The following is a 19234-nucleotide window of genomic DNA, read 5'->3' as shown; positions in this document are numbered from 1 at the left end:
GCATCGGCCACGATAATGATAAAAACTGTTTTGCAGCGTGAATCTTTCTGGATTCACTATGCTGTGCATTATTCCGCGATCTTGTGGTTGGGTCCGGATTCGTAGTCTTTTCTTTTTTTTTTTTTTTTGTAGCCCAGGTGGGCGGCGACGACCACCATTTGGTGCACCTTCCGTGACGTCGTCGTGCTTCCTGCGGAAGTCCCACCTTTGGGGCGCCATCTTCGGATTCTTTTTTCCGCCGTTGGGTCTGGATCGTCATCGAGAAGCTCCAGAGTTACAACCGAAGGAAGAAGAAAGAAAAGCGAGCTTCGTCGACAAATACTACGGAGATATCACAGGAAAGGAAGATATTTCATCAGGAGCGCGAAGAAAGGAGGTTCAGCGCCCTTTTCTTCGACGACCTTGGAGAATGCGCACTCAGAGGCCCTGAGCGCAATGGACAAGACGCCATTCAAGTTCTGCCCAAACTGCCACCACAAGTTCGCGCAGAAGGACCAGCATCCAGTCTGCAACCTCTGCCTGCCAGTCGAACACCAGAGTAAGGACTGCAACGCCTGCTCAGCCTTCGCGCCGAAGACGCTCCGGGTGAGGGAGCGGCAGAGAAGAGCCAACGCCAGCATGGATGGCAAGGGTAAGGCCCCGTCTCTCTACGATCTGGGCCTCTCCACGGACGATGAGGACAACATCGCCGAGATAGCCGAAAACTTCACGGTCGTAGAGACCGACAAGAAAAAAGAAGACGAGGTAAGAGAATCGTCGAGCGCAAAACAGAAAATACCTCAAACACGAGGGTGACTCGAAAAAATCAGAGTCAAAGTCCACGAAGGGAGCCCCGGCGCCGAAAACTTCGACGACCAAAGGGGGAACCATGGACAAGAGGCCGAGCGGATCCTTCGAAAAGGACTCCCTGGTGCCGAAAGACGCCGAAAAGCAAGGGTCGTCGAGGACAACCCAGGAATCAGGGCGATCGACGCAGAAAGAACGGTCGACGTCGACGCAAGTTTCGGCGAAAAGACCCGCGGTCGACGCCGAAAGCATCTCCGAGATGGAGAAAAAGAAGAGGCGGCTCGAGGCCGAAATGGAGAACATCCTTCAAAGGAAGAAGGAGTTCGACGCCAAGATGAAGGAATTCAAGATTCCAACGGTTTCATCGACGGACGTCGTCGAGGTCGAGGACGAATTCGACACCGAGGGCCTGACGAGGGATCTTGAAGAGCAAGACGAGACCTATTATGACGAGGAAGCCGAGGAAGAAGACCAACAGTCGGTCTACGGCTCGGCACCATCTACCAGCCACGAGATCGAATGGCAGGATCTCGACACCGAAAACCCGGAGGAGCCCGTGGACACGTACCCTTCGAGGCCTTCGCCACCCGACGACATCGGGGTGTACAATATGGTGGTCAGGAGCGCAGCGACAGCCTTCGGCGTCAAACTCGACGAAGAGAAGCCGAAAGCAGATTTTCTCCTCGAGACCCTGCTCCCCATCCAGACGAGGAGCCAGTTCCTCCCCATGCTACAAAGTGTGATGAATCAGGGGAGAGAAGCCTTCAAGGAACCAGCGACCTGTCGGTCGATCACGCCCAGGACTGAGAAGTATAAGCACTCTTCCCTGGACCCCCCTTACATCAAAGGTAGCGTGACCGCCAACTCCATCATAGCTTCCACGGCCAGGAGAAGGGCCAACGTACCAGCAACCTCGGGCCCACCACCTGATAAAGAGAGCAGGAGGATAGACCTCACAGGAAGAAAGGTCGAGAGGAACGCCGCCATGCACTGGCGCATGGCGAATTCCAATGCTCTCCTCAATAGACACCAGTACCAGCACTGGGACGAGATGGGGGAGCTAGTAAAGCACCTCCCCGAAGAATACCGCCAGAGAGCCTCACACCCAGTAGATGAAGGCAAAAACATCGCCAACTCCTGCATAAAGACGGCGTTGGACGGGGCAGAGACTTCAGCAAGACTCATGGCCATAGGGGTCACCGAGAGAAGACATGCATGGTTCAGAATCTCGGGATTCAAACCGGAGGTGCAGAACAACATCCTTAGCACCCCCTTCAACGGAGAGACACTGTTCGGAGCAACAGTTGACGAGAAGCTCACCCAGCTGAAAAAAGAAAACGAAACGGCGAGGTCCATGGGGGCCCTACAGCTGAGGGGAATGAGGCGAGGCAATCCCTCAAGGAGACCCTACGGTAGGGGAGGAAACCAGCAGGGGCCGTCGCACCAGACGTTCCAGCAGGGACAGGGTCAACAGAAGCAAAACTGGTAGTACCAACCTCGGGGCCAGTCCTTTCGCGGGAGAGGGAACGGACGTGGCCAGAGAAGGAGAGGGGGGGGACCAGCCCTCATCAAAGTGACTCAGCACGCAGGAGGACGCCTACCCTCGACATGCCCCCAGGGGTGAGGCGCGAAACAGTAACATCGAGGGGAAGAGAAGGATCAAAAGCCTACGAGCATACAACACCAGTAGGCGGAAGGCTGAGGTTCTACCTTCACGAGTGGCGGCGTATAACCACAGACAAGTGGATACTGAACATCATGCAGTACGGATACTGCGTAGATTTGGAGAAAAAAACGCCAAACAGGAAGCCAAAGGGAAGGCAAAGATCGGCTCAAGAACTGACCCTACTCAGAGAAGAAACACGGAAACTTCTAGAAAAGAGAGCCATAGAGGCAGTGCCATTCAGAGAACGCAGCAAGGGGGTCTACTCAAACTACTTCGTGGTCCCGAAGGTAGACGGGAACCTCAGACCCATCCTGGACCTGCGATACCTAAACAAGTTCATCAGAACACAAAGGTTCAAGATGACTTCGCTGCAGGAGGTACTGCCCCAAATAAGACACGGAGACTTCATGGTCACCGTGGACCTCAAGGATGCCTACCTGCACATCCCAATAAACAGAAGACACAAGGGACTTCTAAGGTTCAACATCGACCAGGAACACTACCAGTTCACAACCCTGGCCTTCGGATTAAAATCGGCGCCAAGGGTTTTTACAAAATGCCTGTCGGCGGTCGCGGCCCACCTACGAAGGCAGGGGATACACGTCTACCCCTACTTAGACGACTGGCTGGTCAAGGCAAACTCACGCGAGAAGTGCGAGAGGCACGCAAAACGCGTAACAGACACTCTCACGAACCTGGGGTTCTCGATTCACTGGGGGAAGTAGTCGCTGGAACCGGAGCAGGTGAAGATTTTCCTGGGGGCAAAAATCAACTCCCTGAACAGTACAGTGGTGCCCAGCGACAGGAGGACAGATGCCCTACTGAAGGAGACGCGGCTCTACCAGAAGGGGCGAGCTCTGACAGTGAGGTCAGTGAGCAAGATGATGGGAATGATGGCGTCGTGTATCCAGCTGGTGCAAAATGTACGCCTGCACATGAGACCATTCCAGGAATGGCTACAACAGCAATGGTCACAAGCAAACGGAAGTTGGGAGGATCTAGTGGTTGTTACGCACGCAGTGCAGGAGGAGATAACTTGGTGGAACAGAGACAACATGACAGCAGGGAGAAGCCTGACACCACCAAACCAACAATGACCATTACCACGGACGCATCGCAAAAGGGATGGGGAGCGCACATGGACAACCTCAGAGTGAGGGGTCTGTGGGCTCCAGCAGATGCGGTTCGCCATATCAATTACCTCGAGTTGAAGACAATCCTGCTAGCCCTGAAGGCATTCCAGAGGCACCTGTACAACCAGAGGGTGTTGGTTCAAACAGACAACACCACGGCAATGTTCTACATCAACAAACAGGGGGGGACACAGTCGTTCCCTCTCTCCTCTCTGGCTCAGGAGATTTGGAGATGGGCCATACCTCTCAGGATAGATCTACTGGCAATTCACCTACCGGGGAAGGACAATGTGGAGGCAGACTGGCTAAGCAGGCAGACCTCGGCATCGCACGAGTGGGAGCTCAATGGCCAGGAAACGGAGAAGCTTTTCCGGAGATGGGGAACTCCCACAATAGACCTATTTGCAACACGCCAAAATGCAAAATGCCAAAGCTTCGCGTCCAGGCAACCAGATCAGCAATCCCAGGGAAATGCCCTATGGATAAGCTGGTCGAGGACATTTGCCTACGCCTTTCCACCGATACCCCTGTTGCACAGAGTGCTCGACAAGTGCAGAACCAGCAACATGACTCTGATCCTAGTGGCCCCGCAGTGGGCAAGGCAGACATGGTTCTCACAAATTCAAGAAATGGCACAAGGCAATCCGTACAGGTTCGAGAGGAGAAAAGACCTGCTCTCAATGCAAAACGGAGAGGTCCTGCATCCAGAGCCAGAGACCCTCAACCTGGCGGCATGGCTCCTGAAGACCTAGAGTTCGCACACCTAAGATTGCCTCAGAGCACTATGCGAGTGCTACGGGAGGCAAGGAAGCCAACTACACGAAAATGCTACAGCGCAAAATGGAAGAGATTCACTGTGTGGTGCAGGAAAAAAGGCCTGCAAAACAGAATGACAAGAGACTCAACAGTGCTGAGGTACCTCACACACCTTCTAAAGAGTAACCTCTGCTCGAGCTCCCTAAGGGTACACCTAGCGGCGATCGTTGCCTACACCAGAGGTGAAAAGGGTGGAAGTTTCTTCACCTCGCAGGTGGTGAAGAGATTCATGGAGGGAGCCAAAAGAATGGCCCCTCCGAAAAGGTTGCCGCCGCCGGCATGGAATCTAAACGTGGTTCTGACGGAGCTCATGAAGGCGCCGTTTGAACCCATTCACAAGGCCACACTGCAAATGTTGACGATGAAAACGGCCTTTCTAGTGGCCATAACCTCACTACGCAGGGTGAGCGAGCTTCAAGCGCTAACGCTACAGGAACCCTACATTCAGATTCACAAGGACAGGGTAGTCCTGAGGACGGACCCACACTTCATGCCCAAGGTGGTGTCGGCGTTCCACATGAATCAGAGTATTCAGATACCAAGTTTCTTCCAAAACCCGACTACAAACGCAGAAAAGGCCCTGCACACCCTCGATGCCAGAAGAGCGGTGATGCACTACATTGAGAGAACCAAGGAACTCAGGAAGTAGAAGCAGCTGTTTGTGTCCTTCGCTACTAGCTTCATGGGTAGGCCAGTGACTAAGGGCACCATCGCTAGGTGGATTGCCCTCACTATTCAATTCTGCCACAAACAGGCTGGACAGGAGCTAGCGGAGTGGCCCCAGGCCCACTCCACAAGGAAGAAGGGGGTCACCGTTCCCTTCCTGGCTAACACGCCCATCCAGGACATTTGTCTCGCGGCAACTTGGGCATCTGTGCACACGTTCACGAAACACTACTGCGTGGACATTCAGATGAATAAGGAAGCATAGGTTGGACAGAAGGTGCTTCAACACATGTTCAACGACCAACGCTCATCTTCCACCCAGCCGCCACAAAATTAGGAAAACCGCTACAAAGTCAATGCACAGCATAGTGAATCCAGAAAGATTCACGCTGCAAAACGAATAGTTTCGTACCTGTCGGTGTAGTTTTGCAGCTTGAAGATCTTTCTGGATTCACTAGCGAACCCACCCACCTCCGCCAGGAAGATGAGGCTGGAGGAAGAGGGGGTGAAATGGAAAAGATCAAAGAAATGAAAACGTACAGAAATATGGACAAGAAGGATTAATCAATCGCCTAGGGTTAAAAAAAAAAAAGAAAAAAGAAAAGGAAAAAAGAACCCGAAGATGGCGCCCCAAAGGTGGGACTTCCGCAGGAAGCACGACGACGTCACGGAAGGTGCACCAAATGGTGGTCGTCGCCGCCCACCTGGGCTACAAAAAAAAAAAAAAAAAAAAAAAAAGAAAAGACTACGAATCCGGACCCAACCACAAGATCGCGGAATAATGCACAGCATAGTGAATCCAGAAAGATCTTCAAGCTGCAAAACTACACTGACAGGTAAGAAACTATTCGTTTAAATGAAGCACTTACGAAGTATGTGTCCTGCTGGGCCTGTGCAGATTTTAAAAGGAAACACTAATAGTAACACATTCTCTTATCGACACAATTAGTCAAATTTAGTGTCGCAGCCTGATGTGCTAAGCTGCTGCAGGGGTCAGGAGAGGTGATGGGAATAAACAAACTTATTTTCTCCTGCGCTGCATAGGAAAATAAATATCCACGCAGCAGAACAGTAGGCAGAGGTTACCAGGGCCAAAGAAAGGATTTGTCCCTTTCGCCATGTGGAGATGAAGGGGTGAAAAAATAAACAAAGCCTCTTTAACATGTAAATGGTCTTATAAAGACCTGTGAAGTTACCGGGTGCGGCTGCGATCATCTAAAACTGCGTGTGTGCATGCCCGGGAAGCTTTCCCAGTCCGGGCGCACACACATAAGGGCGGTGGGGGGGGGGGGGGGGAGGGGGTGGAAAGGGGGCACGGGAGGGGAGGGTGCTTGAAGCACTTTGTTTGACCGTAGAACCGGGCCTGCATCACGCTACCAAAAAAAACACAGCGTTGGTGAAGGCACCGCATAGCATTACTGCTTAACTTAAAAGTGCTTAAAGTTAAAACTTCTAAGTTCTAATCTTACCGTTACTCGCGTGGGGCTGGTCGGCTGGGTCACACACACACTCAGTGCTGGCTGCACTGCCACTGCTTGTGCCTTTGTTTTTATTAGTAAGAAGGTAACATACTACGATGGATTAGGCCGCTGCGGCCTCGTGCTGCTGCTTGCTACAGTACCACCAGTCCAGACCGTTACTACTGTGGTGGTACTGGCTGCAGTTGATCGATGGATGCCTGCTGCTGCCCAGCCAGTTCTGCCCTTCTCGTCGTCGGTTGGACCGGGGCTGCCGGACTGACTCAGTCCATGATGATGCTACGCTGCTTCTGCTGGGAGTGGCAAAGTGAAAAAAATGTGCGCGTGCTACCGCACGCACAGAACCACCCGCCCGCCCAAATACATGTGTGTGTGTTCTGAACTTCCGCGGCCCGCCCACACTGGCAAGTCAACACTGCATCTACAATCTGATCATCTGCATCTCTGCACTGAAGGGCCGTTCGGGCCCGCGGCCGCCATGATGATGATGACGACGACAAATTATTTATATTTATTACGCGAGTGCAATAAGCCAAGGTACATTTTAAAACATCCATCAATGTGGGCGTGCGCAGCAGCAGATGCATAGACCCGGCCCTAATAATTAAGTGCCGGTGCTTAGCACCGGAAAGCACCGGCACAAATTAAGCCCTGGATGTAAGCCCAGTCTCGGGAGAACTTCCATGTTTCTCAGTGAAAATAATTGCCATGAGCTGATGAAGGTATTATAATCGTAGATGCAACTAAAAAAAATATATAACGGTTGTTTAATAAAATGCTTTTATTGGTTTAGTCACATTGCATTCAAAACAAAGTTAACCTTACAGGCCAGTGTAGTCAATGTATTGTGATGAATGCCCCAACAGGTGGCTCAATAATAGACAGTGTACGACCCTGACTGTTCATGGGTAGCAGGCAATTACGCTGAACTCTGTTATTTACACATATTAAATATTTGTATTTAACTGGTAAAGTTTAAGACTGAGGATACCTAAATACAAAAGATGTTGAGGAAAGTCATGTCAATGACCTCTTAAAATTGTACTGCATTCTAGTGTCAAAGACTACATTATCCGCTATACATGCCATTCCTCAAAACTGCCAAAACATTGAAGGTAAATAAGAGAAAAAGATCTGAAAATCTTCCACACTACTTCTGGACCCCACTTGCAACTCTTAGATTTAATTTTCCACCACTTGGAACAGTTGGAGCCCCCATTTTGAATTGGTTTACTAGAAATATTTAATTTTTGGAAAAAACTGATTTTTTTTGTTCAACTCAAAATGTCCTACAGATTTCTGTTAAGAATGGGATATTTTACATTCCGCACAAATGTTGTTGATCTTTTCTCGACATTGCTCTAGAGAGGGACAAAAGCGCAGTCATCTCTTGCATGCTTCGAATATGGTGGGACTAGTTTCCAGTTATGTTAAGATATTCACATGTCAGCAATTATTTAGAAATATGTTCAGTTTTAGAGTCTTGAGTTTTTTTTTTTTTTATCCTAATCCTCTCGGATCGCTCCGATTTTGGTCATCTTTTTATGTTGCAAAAATGCAGACCTCCGATCGCTGGAGTCAAAGAATGGGTACTATCATTACAGCTAATACTATCTCGTCAGCTCTCAGCAGTATCAGTAGGGCGGTACACTCTTCCAACTTGAGACTGCAGCAGTATAGAACAATATGTTTGTTATACTATACACCCGAAAGGATAGCAAAATGGTCTCTAAATAATTCTACTAGTGATTGGACAAAGTGCCCAAAATGCGATTTAGTGGCAGCTGACTTGAAACATATGTTCTTTTTTTTGGTCCGGAATTAACAGAATTTTGGAGAAGAGTTGCTCAAATTTTGACTCAAAAACTTAAGAGATCTATATCATTTACAGCACTGGATGTAATGTTGGGCGGGCAGAATAGGAACTTTAAGCAGAAAGATCTAATAGCTATTTTATTGGCCTGTGCCAGACTGACAATAGCTCGGGTCTGGATCTCGCGGGGCCCACCGTCTGTTTAGGAGTGATGGGATCTGGTCAAAGAAACATAGGATATGGAACTCGCACTAGCTAAAATGAGGGGAGTTCGTTCATTATGTACATTTGAAAAAATTTGGGGTTCATTTATTTAAAAAAATATATATATATATATTTTTTTGGGGGCGGATATTTATGTATAGCTAAAATGATCTTGGGTCATTATCCTATCTACTGAGCTTTAGAAAAGTGTATTTCTTCTGACTACATTGATGCTATTTAATTGTTTATGGTTATGTTCCTCGTGTTGTCAATAAAAGCAAAAACAAAAAAATTAATTGAGACGGTTTAGAATGATTTTAAGTTATAATAATGTCGTTTTTGAGGCAGACATGGAACATTTCCGGATTGGCCTGCAAGGTCAGGATTTTAACTCGCTTAATTGCTGTGCTGCAGCAGCAAGTTGATATACCTGGTCTTCAGGGCTGTGACAGAAAGTGAGGGCTCTGCGAAAAACATATCTACAAACTGGTATTGTTTTTTATTGTTTTTTACGTGTTTGACAGGCCTGTACTGTGAGGGGAAAAGCAAAGTACCTTTTGGGACTACATAGTGCAAATATTGGTTGAAAACAATTGTTGCAGCCAAGAAGTTATTAAAAGAATTGGGGGGCGGAGGTGGGAAGAGTCTGCATCGTAAGACTTTTTTGCTGCAAGATGCTCGACTCAGGCAGTCGGAGCTGTTCAGCCTCTTGTTCGTGGAGAGAGAAAAAGAATGCAGAAAGATAAACGGAGGATTTCCAAATATTCCTGCCTGCTCTGTTCTGATACAGGGGTGTAGGTGGCAGGGTTAAGACACACCATTGGCTGCTCTGTGTGCAGCTCCGATTGTTTCCCCCTTTTAGCAATAACCCTTTGCAGTGCCTTTTGGCAGTGCATGAAGTTATTTATTGAGTGTTTCTGATTTTTCTCTCAAAGTCATTATCTCACAGCTTTGGTAGCAGAGCTGTGCGGTTCTGAAGAATAGGTCAAAGGCCTTGACAGTGGTTCCCAAACTGTGTTCATGGTGCCCCTGTCTAGTTTTGATGGCGCACCAGGGTGCCACGGTGCACAGATTGGGAACCACTACTATAAAACACAGTTTAAACAGCTCACAGATTACTGCTGTCTCAGAACACCTTCTTTTCACTCTCTGATGTAGAATAGCCCTGTTGCTTGGGTGGCAAAAGGGGGGGGGCAGTTTAACTCACTTGCTAACAGAAAGGGAGCTGGGGGGGGGGGATTGCTTAACATACAGGTCTGAGCACAGAGGAAGGGAGAAATTAGGAGGGAAAACAGAGTCTCACGGGGAATGAGAGTGAAAAAACTACAGAATTTGGCCTGCAAATCCCACAATTCAGCAAGTTAAATGAAAACAGCCACGTACAAGTAAAAACCACAAATCTAAACACAAAACAGGTGAGGAATTTTGCAATCACTGGCAGGTTAAAACTACAATTTTTAAACTGTAACAACCACAAGCAGAACTGTTATAAAAATTATGCAATCACGGATAGGGAGAATCGCACAGAGTGATACGAATCATTATGAGTTGCTATACATTGTAAGAATATCCCTCTGCTACAAAAACCTTCTCCAAACTACTAGTACCTGTGCACGGTTTACGGTCTGATGTTTCTCAAATAGGAGCTCTAATGGGGAGATCTCCTTCATCATGCCCCCTAATGGTAAATATTAAATAACTTATGCTGAGTGTTGTCTCCCGGGATCCAAGAAATACCTTTTCCCGACGTGTCATAGTAGCCAGTCGTGGGGGAGGGGTGGGGGGGGGGGGGGGGAGAGGTAGAGGGGCAACCAGAGGAATTTTGCGCTCAGCTGGCTGCATTCTCAGTCTATCTGCAGGTCCTGTCACTTGTAAAGAAACCCCTTGGCTTGGAGGTACCCACCTCCCATGTAGAACATCTCGGATCTGGCCCATCCACCCATCTCTCAGAGACCCCCCCCCCCCCCCCCCCCCTTCTATCACTTGTTATTATTTTTAGTGTGCACCCTCTCTCTGTCCTGGTTCTTGGGCTGTATATGATCTTCAGATTCCCGTCGGGGACCTGGCCCACACACCGCCTCTCGAATCTTGTTCCCTCTCCGAGTGCTCCTAGACCTCCAGAGTTTCTCTCCACCTCACTGCAATAGGGTGCATTCGCAAGCCCCTTGCCTCTTCCCTAGTCAAAACCCTGCCGTCCGCCCTGGCCCAAAATGTCACGTCCTGTCTCCAGAGTCCCATCCCTGGACCAGTAGTGGATTTCCAAGCCATGGGGATCCTTTGGCAAGGGCTAGAGCCAGACCTATAAATCTATTCCCAACTTTTTACTTAGGTGGGCGGGGGAAGAGTCCCAGCAGGCAGCCCTCAACCGTCGTGCAAAGTGTACGTCCCAACATCATACCCACCATCCCAGAACGGCCTCCGGTCAGGACATGTCCATGTCATATGTATAAAATCCTCATCTTCGCAACGACACCTGGGGCACCTGCGGGCTTCACCACCATAGGCAACCCGCAGTCTGTGAGACGTCATGTATAGGTAATTAAACTGCATGTATTTCAACCTCGTGGAGTGAGAAACTATTTGGGATAAGCTAAGCAAGGGCCTTGTTCCATTCTGGGTCTGTAAGTTCCCTCTCCAGTGCCAACTCCCAGCGCTCCTGCAGATTTGTGAAGGGCTTACAGGTTGCTTCAGACAAAGAGCAGCATAGCCACTTCACCAAATGGTGTGTTTTCGGCTCCTCCCATAACCCCCCATCCCCCCTTCCGGAGATCGAAACACATGCACTAGGGCTTCATACTAGAGAAATTGGCCTGAAGTGAGGCCATTATCTTCCACCAAGTCCTCAAAGGGAGCCAGGGTATTCTGGTGGTAGGAACTCCCACTGTGTCCAACCCGCCCTGGTCCATGGCGATAATTGTTCACTTGTAAAGACAGAGATCGGGTCCCCATGTGGCAGTCCTATCAGAGGCAGGACTGGTGAGTACTGGTGGGTGTCCGCTGTTTTGGACACTCCTAGCCTCCAGCATCGAAGAGCCGTAGTCAGGAGCGGCGATTGACACGGGCTGTCCACCGCTGGATTAAGCAACTTGGCCAACAACCATGGTGCACCCGCCCTCTCCCTCGTCCAGTCCATATCCTCCAGCCACTGTGCGACCCATTGAATTTGGGCAGCTAAGAAATTTAACTCAAAGTGTGGTAACCCAAGGCCTCCTTCCTTCATGGGTCGTTGCAGGGTTGCAAAGGACACTCTCAGTAGTAAGTCCAGTTGACGGAACCAACCTGCCGGCATTGTGATCGGGAGAATAATGAAACAATAGGTGTTGGAGCATAACCATGTTAGATATGGAGACCCGGGCCATGATAGGTAGTCGTAAGGAGCACCAGAAGGGGACATACGTCCAAAGTGATCGTAGAGCCCTCCCAAGGTTACCCTCTCGGAGATCATCCAAAGTGTGGTAGACATAGATCCTGAGGTATCTAAACGTCGACTGTGCCCAATTAAGTTCACCTGGAAGTTCCGGGGGCCGCGGGAGCGATAGGAATACAGGGAATAGTTTAGTTTTACCTCTATTCGCTTTCAAGCCAGACACTTTTTCAAATTTCCCCAAGAGCTTTAGGGCTTTAATGGTGCCGTCGCTGCGCCGTCTGCATTTAGAGAGAATATGTTTTCGTTCTCGTAAACATATTCCCATGCCCTCTCCGCCCGACCTGAACAGAATCGCTAGTGGCTCTATCACTAAGGTGAACAGCAGGGGTGATAAGGGACATCCCTGCCTATTCCGCCTGAAGAATCCGTATTGCTGTTAAACGATCTTGCCCATTTGAACTCGCGCTGTGGGGCCTCATACAGTAATTTCATCCATTTCAATCACTTTCCCCCAAATCCCATCTGCTGCATAGTTGCTACCAAACAATCTAAACGTGTATGCAGGTGGTACATGGGTGAATAAAATGAATAATCCTTTACATTAGTATGTTGTGTCCTCCAAATATCCTCCACTTCCCAGTGGGACATCCAGACCCACATCCCTGTTGCCTTATCCAGTCCCACATCCCTGTTGCCTTACTGTGTGCCTGGGCCCCTGGCAGTGAGGGTGTCGAATGATCCATAGTGACATCAGACATGGTGTTGAAATCACCCCCCAAGAGTTTATTTCCTGTAGCTAAATTGGCCAGTGGAGCCGAGAGTCTATGTAGGAAGGGGACCTGATCCTGGTTACGGGCGTACATGCTCCCAAGGGTAATCTACCGTTCCCACAGCTTCCCCGCAACTAAAACATATCGCTCTTCTTTGTCAATAAGTGTACTCTGTGGTTCGAATGGTACTCCTGTCCTCACCCATATCAACACCCCTCTGGCATATGCCGAAACGGAGGTAGCAAAGATCTATCCTCTCCATCTCCTGCACAACTTCTCCACCTCGCATTGAATAAGATGCGTATCTTGCAGCATAGCTATATGAACTTCTTTCCTTCGCAAATATCTATGGATATTGTGTCGCTTGTTTGCAGACCCCATCCCTCTAATATTCCATGTCAACATTTTTAATCTGTAGTATGGTGTAGCCATAAAAAGATGTACGGTGCCAACCTGTTCCTCTCCCCGCATACTCCCCCGTCTCCTGAGTTAATAATGCTACACCACCCTTGCATAATAAACAAATAACTATGAAATGGAATATAAATGCCAAAACGTAAACTCCCCTTCTCCTCCAGGGGATCCTCATCAATAGTCATAAGCACTGAATATTCCCGCCCATGTGCGGGGACCCCGGAAATAATAAAATCATATATGTAAAAACCATACACAGCTCTGTATATGTATAAACATATATTATTTTTTCCCAAGCAAATGCAGCCCCTAAAAAAGAAAGGCTAGGCAATGTATAAATACACATCCAATAATACATATAGGTATAATAAAACACCTAAATCTCTTTTTTTTTTTTTTTTTTTTTAATGAGGTAAACACTCATGAGAAAGCAAAAAAGAGAAAACTGTGGGAAACACAGATCTACAACACATTGCTAGCCTGTAGGCTGCATTGCAATACAATACCATAGAGACTGAAAAGCCCTGTATAGGTAAAAACTGGCACCGTGCCTTTAAGGCAGCCCTGGCTTCCATATCCCATCATGCCTCAGGGGTGACAGTTAGGTCAGTTGTTCTTTCCGGCTCCTTCAGTCAGGACCCTGGAATTCAGCTCTCTTCTTTTTGGCTTTTTAGTCAAGAATTATTTGCATTATAGTGATTTTTTGGACTTCCTCTTATTAATATCTGGGAAGAAGTCAGTATCCAGTATTTTTCTGACTGATTTTCTGCTATTTTTGTCAGAAAAATGCCTTCTTTATTTATCCCATGTCCATCTTGTGGAAAAAAGAAGGCTTCTTCAGACACACATGACGTGTGTATTGTCTGCCTGCCGGATTCTCACTCTCCAGCAACATGTCATCATTGTAAAGACCTTTCTAAAAGGACTTTAAAGGAGAGAGAGAGGATTAGACTCTACGGCTTGTCAGAACGGTCGACGTCGAGGCAGCTGGTCCCTGTTTGCTCCCCATCGGCGTCGGGCTCAGCGTCGAAGACTCCAGCGGTGGGATCGTCGCTGAGAGGTGAGGAGTCCAGGGGTAGTCATGCTGCAAAAAGAAAATCGTCGTCGACTTTAGATACAGCGGCGAAGCGGATTCGTTTGTCGTCGACGACTTCGACGTCAAAGAGATCGGCGTCGAAGGATCGGCGTCACAGGTCGACGTCTAAAAGGCATCTTTCGACGTCAAGGGAAGATCGATCGACGTCGAAACAGAGACATCGTTCGACGTCGAAGGAAGGACATCATTCGACGTCGAGGAGTGTGAGAGATCAGTCGACGTCGCAAGAGGTTCGTAGGCGTTCGACTCCGAAGTCTACGTCGAAGTCGTGACCAAGATCAACGTCAAGACCAAGTTCGCCGTCGAGGAAAGATCGATCGTCGGCGAAGAGAATGGCGACGTCGAGGCATTCGTCGTCGGAGCATTCGACGTCGAGGCAGGCGCCTCCGTCAAGACCGACGTCGAGGCAGGAGCCTTCGTCGGAGTTGACGTCGAGGCAGGTGCCTCCGTCGGAGTCGACGTCTAGGCAGGTGCCTCCGTCCTTGCAGGTCTCCAAGGCTTTGGAGAAGTCCATAACGTCGAGGCGAGATTCCCCGTCGGGGTCTAGACCTCTGTTCAGACCAAGTCCTCCGTCGACGACGAGATTCTTGACGTCGAGGCAAGAGAAATCTCCTTTGATCCTCGAGGAGTCAAGTCCCAGGTCTCCGGTGATAGGCCTATCGCCGTCGAGGCGCTCCTCTGCAGAGGGTGCTCAGGAGGTGTCGCATGTTCGCCTTACGATCCGGCCAGTTTCAAGGCGCAAATCTCCTCATAGACTGGTATATACAACTTCGGAACATGATTCACCACGTCTTATATCTATCTCGCCTTCAGGATCAGAGGGCTCGAGTTCAAGGTCCGAGTCACCGGAAATTGTGAATCAATCTCCAGTGCCTGCAAGAGAAAATAGTCCGCTGGAAGAGGGACATGCTGTACCTCAAAGTCCCGTAAGAGAGATACCTCAGGACTCGGCTATGTCTCACGCAGTCAAGGCCTCATTAACAAGGTTAAGAGACATGGACTTCCCAGCGAGACCGGTCAGATCACGTTCTCGGGGAAGAGATTCTCGACGTCGCTCTTGAACACCAAGGAGGCGATCCAGATCCTCCTCCCACAGGAGAGAGCCGACCAGATCGGAGAGAAGGCGCCGTAGGACCCCTTCTTCCTCCCCGTCATCTAGATCATCCAGAAGGGATTATTCACCGACACTCTCGGAGACACCACCCTCCAGGGTATCTCCGGTGGATGATATCTCTACTTTTCAGGAAGTGTTGTGTAGAGGAGCTACAAAATTAAATATCCCTATGCCGGTTCAGGAGATCACCTCCTCCATAATCTTTGAAACTCTTCATGAAAGAGCAGTGTCACGTCCACTGTTGCCGTTAGTCCCTGGTTTGCTGTAACCAGTAATGGATATTTTTCTCACGCCAGCGACCACCAAATCTGCACCGGCGCGGATTCTAAAAAAGTACCGTCCGGCTCCGGAAGATCCTCTGTTCCTAAGATCAGATCCTCCACCGGACTCTGTCATCACCGCTGCTGCTAGAAAGACGCATGCAGTAGCGGGGTCTTCAACGGTGCCCCCAGATAAAGACAGTAAGACGCAGGACTCTTGGGGGAGGAGAGTTTGCGGTTCGGCATCTTCTAGCCAAAAGGTGGCCAGCGCCTCAGCGCTTCTGGGGCGCTATAATAGATCTTTGTGGGACTCTCTCCAGAGGTTCATTGAAAAAGTTCCATCAGAGGATAGACGGGACTTTGAAGAAATTTTGCACGAGGGGAGTCTGGTTTCTAACCAGGTCATAAGTGCAGCGGCAGATGGGGCAACACTAGCAGCACATTCATATGCCCATGGAATCACAGCCAGAAGATCATCTTGGCTCAGATTGACGGCCTTGAAGCCGGAAGCGCAGGCGAGAATACTAAATCTGCCTTTCTCGGGCAATTCACTTTTTGGGTCTCATGCGGACGAAGAAATGGCCCGTATGAAAGCAGAACTGGAGACCATGAAAGCCGTGGGGCTTGAAAAGAGGAAAGAGTTTCGACGCCGCAGGGGAAATGACAGGCGTAACTACCAACAGAGGGTTCAAACCCCTCAGTGGCAGAAGAACCAGGACCAGCAAGGTCAAAAGAAGCAGCAGTACCAGTCCCGCAGACCATCCAGGGGACGCGGTAACAGGCAGTCAAACGCTGGAAACAAGGCTCCAGGGAAGCAATGAGGAACCGCTTCCTCCGATGCTGTCCACCGCTCCGGTGGGAGGAAGTGTTGTGCATCATCTTCCAGAGTGGCAATCCATCACAAAGGACAAGTGGGTTCTCAATATACTGCGGCATGGGTACTCGCTTCGTTTCTGAAGCCACCCTCCATCGATTCCTCCTGTTCATTCGGCCCAGCATCTAACGCAGCTCAGAGAAGAGGTGGCGTCTCTTCTGCTCAAATCTGCAATAGAAAAAGTACCCAAACACCAAAGAGGAAAGGGAGTTTACTCCAGATACTTTCTGATTCAAAAAAGGAGTGCGAAGGTAGAGTTCAGACCCATTTTGGACCTACGGATACTGAACAAACATATAAGAAAGGAAAAATTTCGCATGCTGGCGCTCCACCAAATATATCCTCATCTCCGGTTGGGCGATTGGATGTGTTCGCTGGACCTTCAGGACGCATATTTCCATATTCCCAGACAACGGAATCATCGGAAATTTCTCAGGTTTGCGGTGGGGAACTCTCACTATCAGTTCAAGGTTCTTCCATTTGGCCTGAAGTCAGCTCCTCGAGTATTCACAAAATGCGTGGCAGTAGTAGCGGCTGCTCTGAGGCGGGCAGGAGTCTTCGTCTACCCCTACCTAGACGACTGGCTAATAAAGGGTCCATCGCCTCAGAGTGTTCGATCGCAGCTGTCGCTCTGCCTGAACTTATGTCGCAAGTTGGGTCTCAGAGTGAATGTCAAAAAGTCCAATTTTTCACCAACACAGAGGATCCACTACCTGGGTGCAACTATAGACTCCGTAGTAGGAAAAGTGTTTCCTTCGGAGGAAAGACAGTCATCCATTATCCTCAAAGGCAGGCAGATTCTATCCAACAATCTGTCGTCGGCAAGACAAATCTCATCTCTGCTAGGGGCCATGGCATCCTGCATTTTCCTAGTGCCCAATGCCAGGCTAAGGATGCGTCCTCTACAGCAAGATCTCGAGGACAAATGGGATCAAAGGAATTCCCTGTGGGAAGAAAAAGTTTGCCTTTCCTCAGCGGCCAGGCAGTCAGTCAAGTGGTGGCTGAAGCCACTGAATCTACAAGTGGGGATCCCCTTCCATCAAGAACCCCCAACTCAGAAATTAATCACGGACGCATCCCTTCAAGGCTGGGGTGCGCATTTCGGATCTCTGCAAACTCAGGGACGGTGGTCCAGCAGCGAGCAGTTGTACCACATCAACATGCTGGAGCTCAGGGCAGTCCACCTAGCCCTCAAAGCGTTCCTGCCTGCGATCACGACGAGTACCATTCTAGTACAGACGGACAATACCACCACAATGTACTACCTGAACAAGCAGGGGGGTACTCGATCCAGGACGCTCTCGCTGGAAGCTCAGTCCCTGTGGCACTGGATCCTAGCAAGGAACATCTCATTGAAAGCGGTGCACCTACCAGGAGAACTCAACGTGCAAGCGGACTTGCTCAGTCGTCATTTTCAAGAACCAGAGGACTGGGTAATAAACGACGAGGTGTTAGAAGACATCTTCGGGGAATGGGGGCGTCCGCAAGTGGACCTCTTCGCGGACGAGCACAACACAAAATGCCGAGGCTTCGCCTCAAGATACCATCGACCAGGATCCCTAGGGAATGCCCTTTTGATCAATTGGTCAATGACATTTGTGTACGCTTTTCCGCCTCTCCCACTAATCCCCAGGGTGGTGACCAAGCTGCAGAATTCATCTGCCAAGATGATCCTCATAGCACCGGACTGGCCGAGGCAGTGGTGGTACACGGATCTCCTGCACATGTCGATCCGCCCCCACAAACGGCTGCCGTGCAGGCCGGACTTGTTATCCAAGATGCAGGGGAAGATTTACCATCCCAGCCTTCCCTCGCTGAGCTTAACAGCATGGCTCCTGAAGTCCTCCAGTATGGACATCTGAACCTCCCTCAAGAGTGTATGTCCATACTTAAGGAAGCCAGGAGGCCTTCGACAAGACATTCCTACTTTTGTAAGTGGAAAAGGTTTTACATTTGGTGTGCTCAGCATCATTATGATCCAACAAAATGCCAGGAGGATGTAATTTTGCCCTATCTTCTTCATTTAGCAAGGGCAGGGTTGAAATTTTCATCCATAAAGGTTCACCTAGCAGCCATAACAGCATACAGGCGTTCTCCATCGCAGCAGTCATTTTTTAAGTTACAGGTGGTGAAGGATTTCTTGCAAGGTCTCAAGAAAGTCTATCCCCCTGTTAGACCTCCCTCTTGGGAGCTAAACTTGGTTCTTTCAAGGCTCATGGGTTCTCCCTTTGATCCTATTCATAAGGCTAGCCTACAGCACCTCACATGGAAGACAGCCTTTTTAATAGCCATCACTTCAGCACGGAGGGTCAGTGAGATACAGGCCCTCTGTTCTAAAGAATCCTACACTACGTTTCATCTCAATAGGGTAGTGATGAGGACTCATCCTTCATTCCTGCCTAAGGTGGTATCGGACTTTCATGTAAATCAAGCCATCTCCTTGCCAACCTTTTTTCCCAACCCCTCCTCTCCGGCAGAGAGGGCGTTGCATTCTTTAGATGTCAAAAGGGTCCTAAAATTCTATCTAGATAGGACTAAGAATGTTAGGAAATCTGATCAACTGTTTGTGAACTACGGGGTTGTCCGTATGGGCTTTGCTGCTTCCAAACGTTCCATTGCTAGGTGGATTGTTTCAAGTATTACATTGGCCTACCAACTGGCTCAGAAACCATTGGGGGCGCGCCCTAGGGCGCACTCTACAAGAGGAAAAGCGGCTACCGCTGCTTTTCTCAATAATGTCCCACTCTCCGAGATCTGCAAGGCAGCCACTTGGAGAT

General features: G+C 49.3%; 1 protein-coding gene across 4 annotated transcripts in view; it reads left to right on the top strand.

Annotated features, from left to right (window-relative positions):
- RGS12 (regulator of G protein signaling 12) overlaps positions 1-19234 on the top strand; it is an 881248-nt gene that overhangs the window by 352775 nt on the left and 509239 nt on the right. The gene's annotated exons all lie outside the window — the stretch shown is intronic.

This window comes from Triturus cristatus, chromosome 2_2 (assembly GCF_964204655.1).
Source record: "Triturus cristatus chromosome 2_2, aTriCri1.1, whole genome shotgun sequence".
Taxonomy (NCBI): domain Eukaryota; kingdom Metazoa; phylum Chordata; class Amphibia; order Caudata; family Salamandridae; genus Triturus; species Triturus cristatus.
Note: the sequence above shows the minus strand (reverse complement) of the source record. Positions and strands in the feature narration are given on the sequence as shown.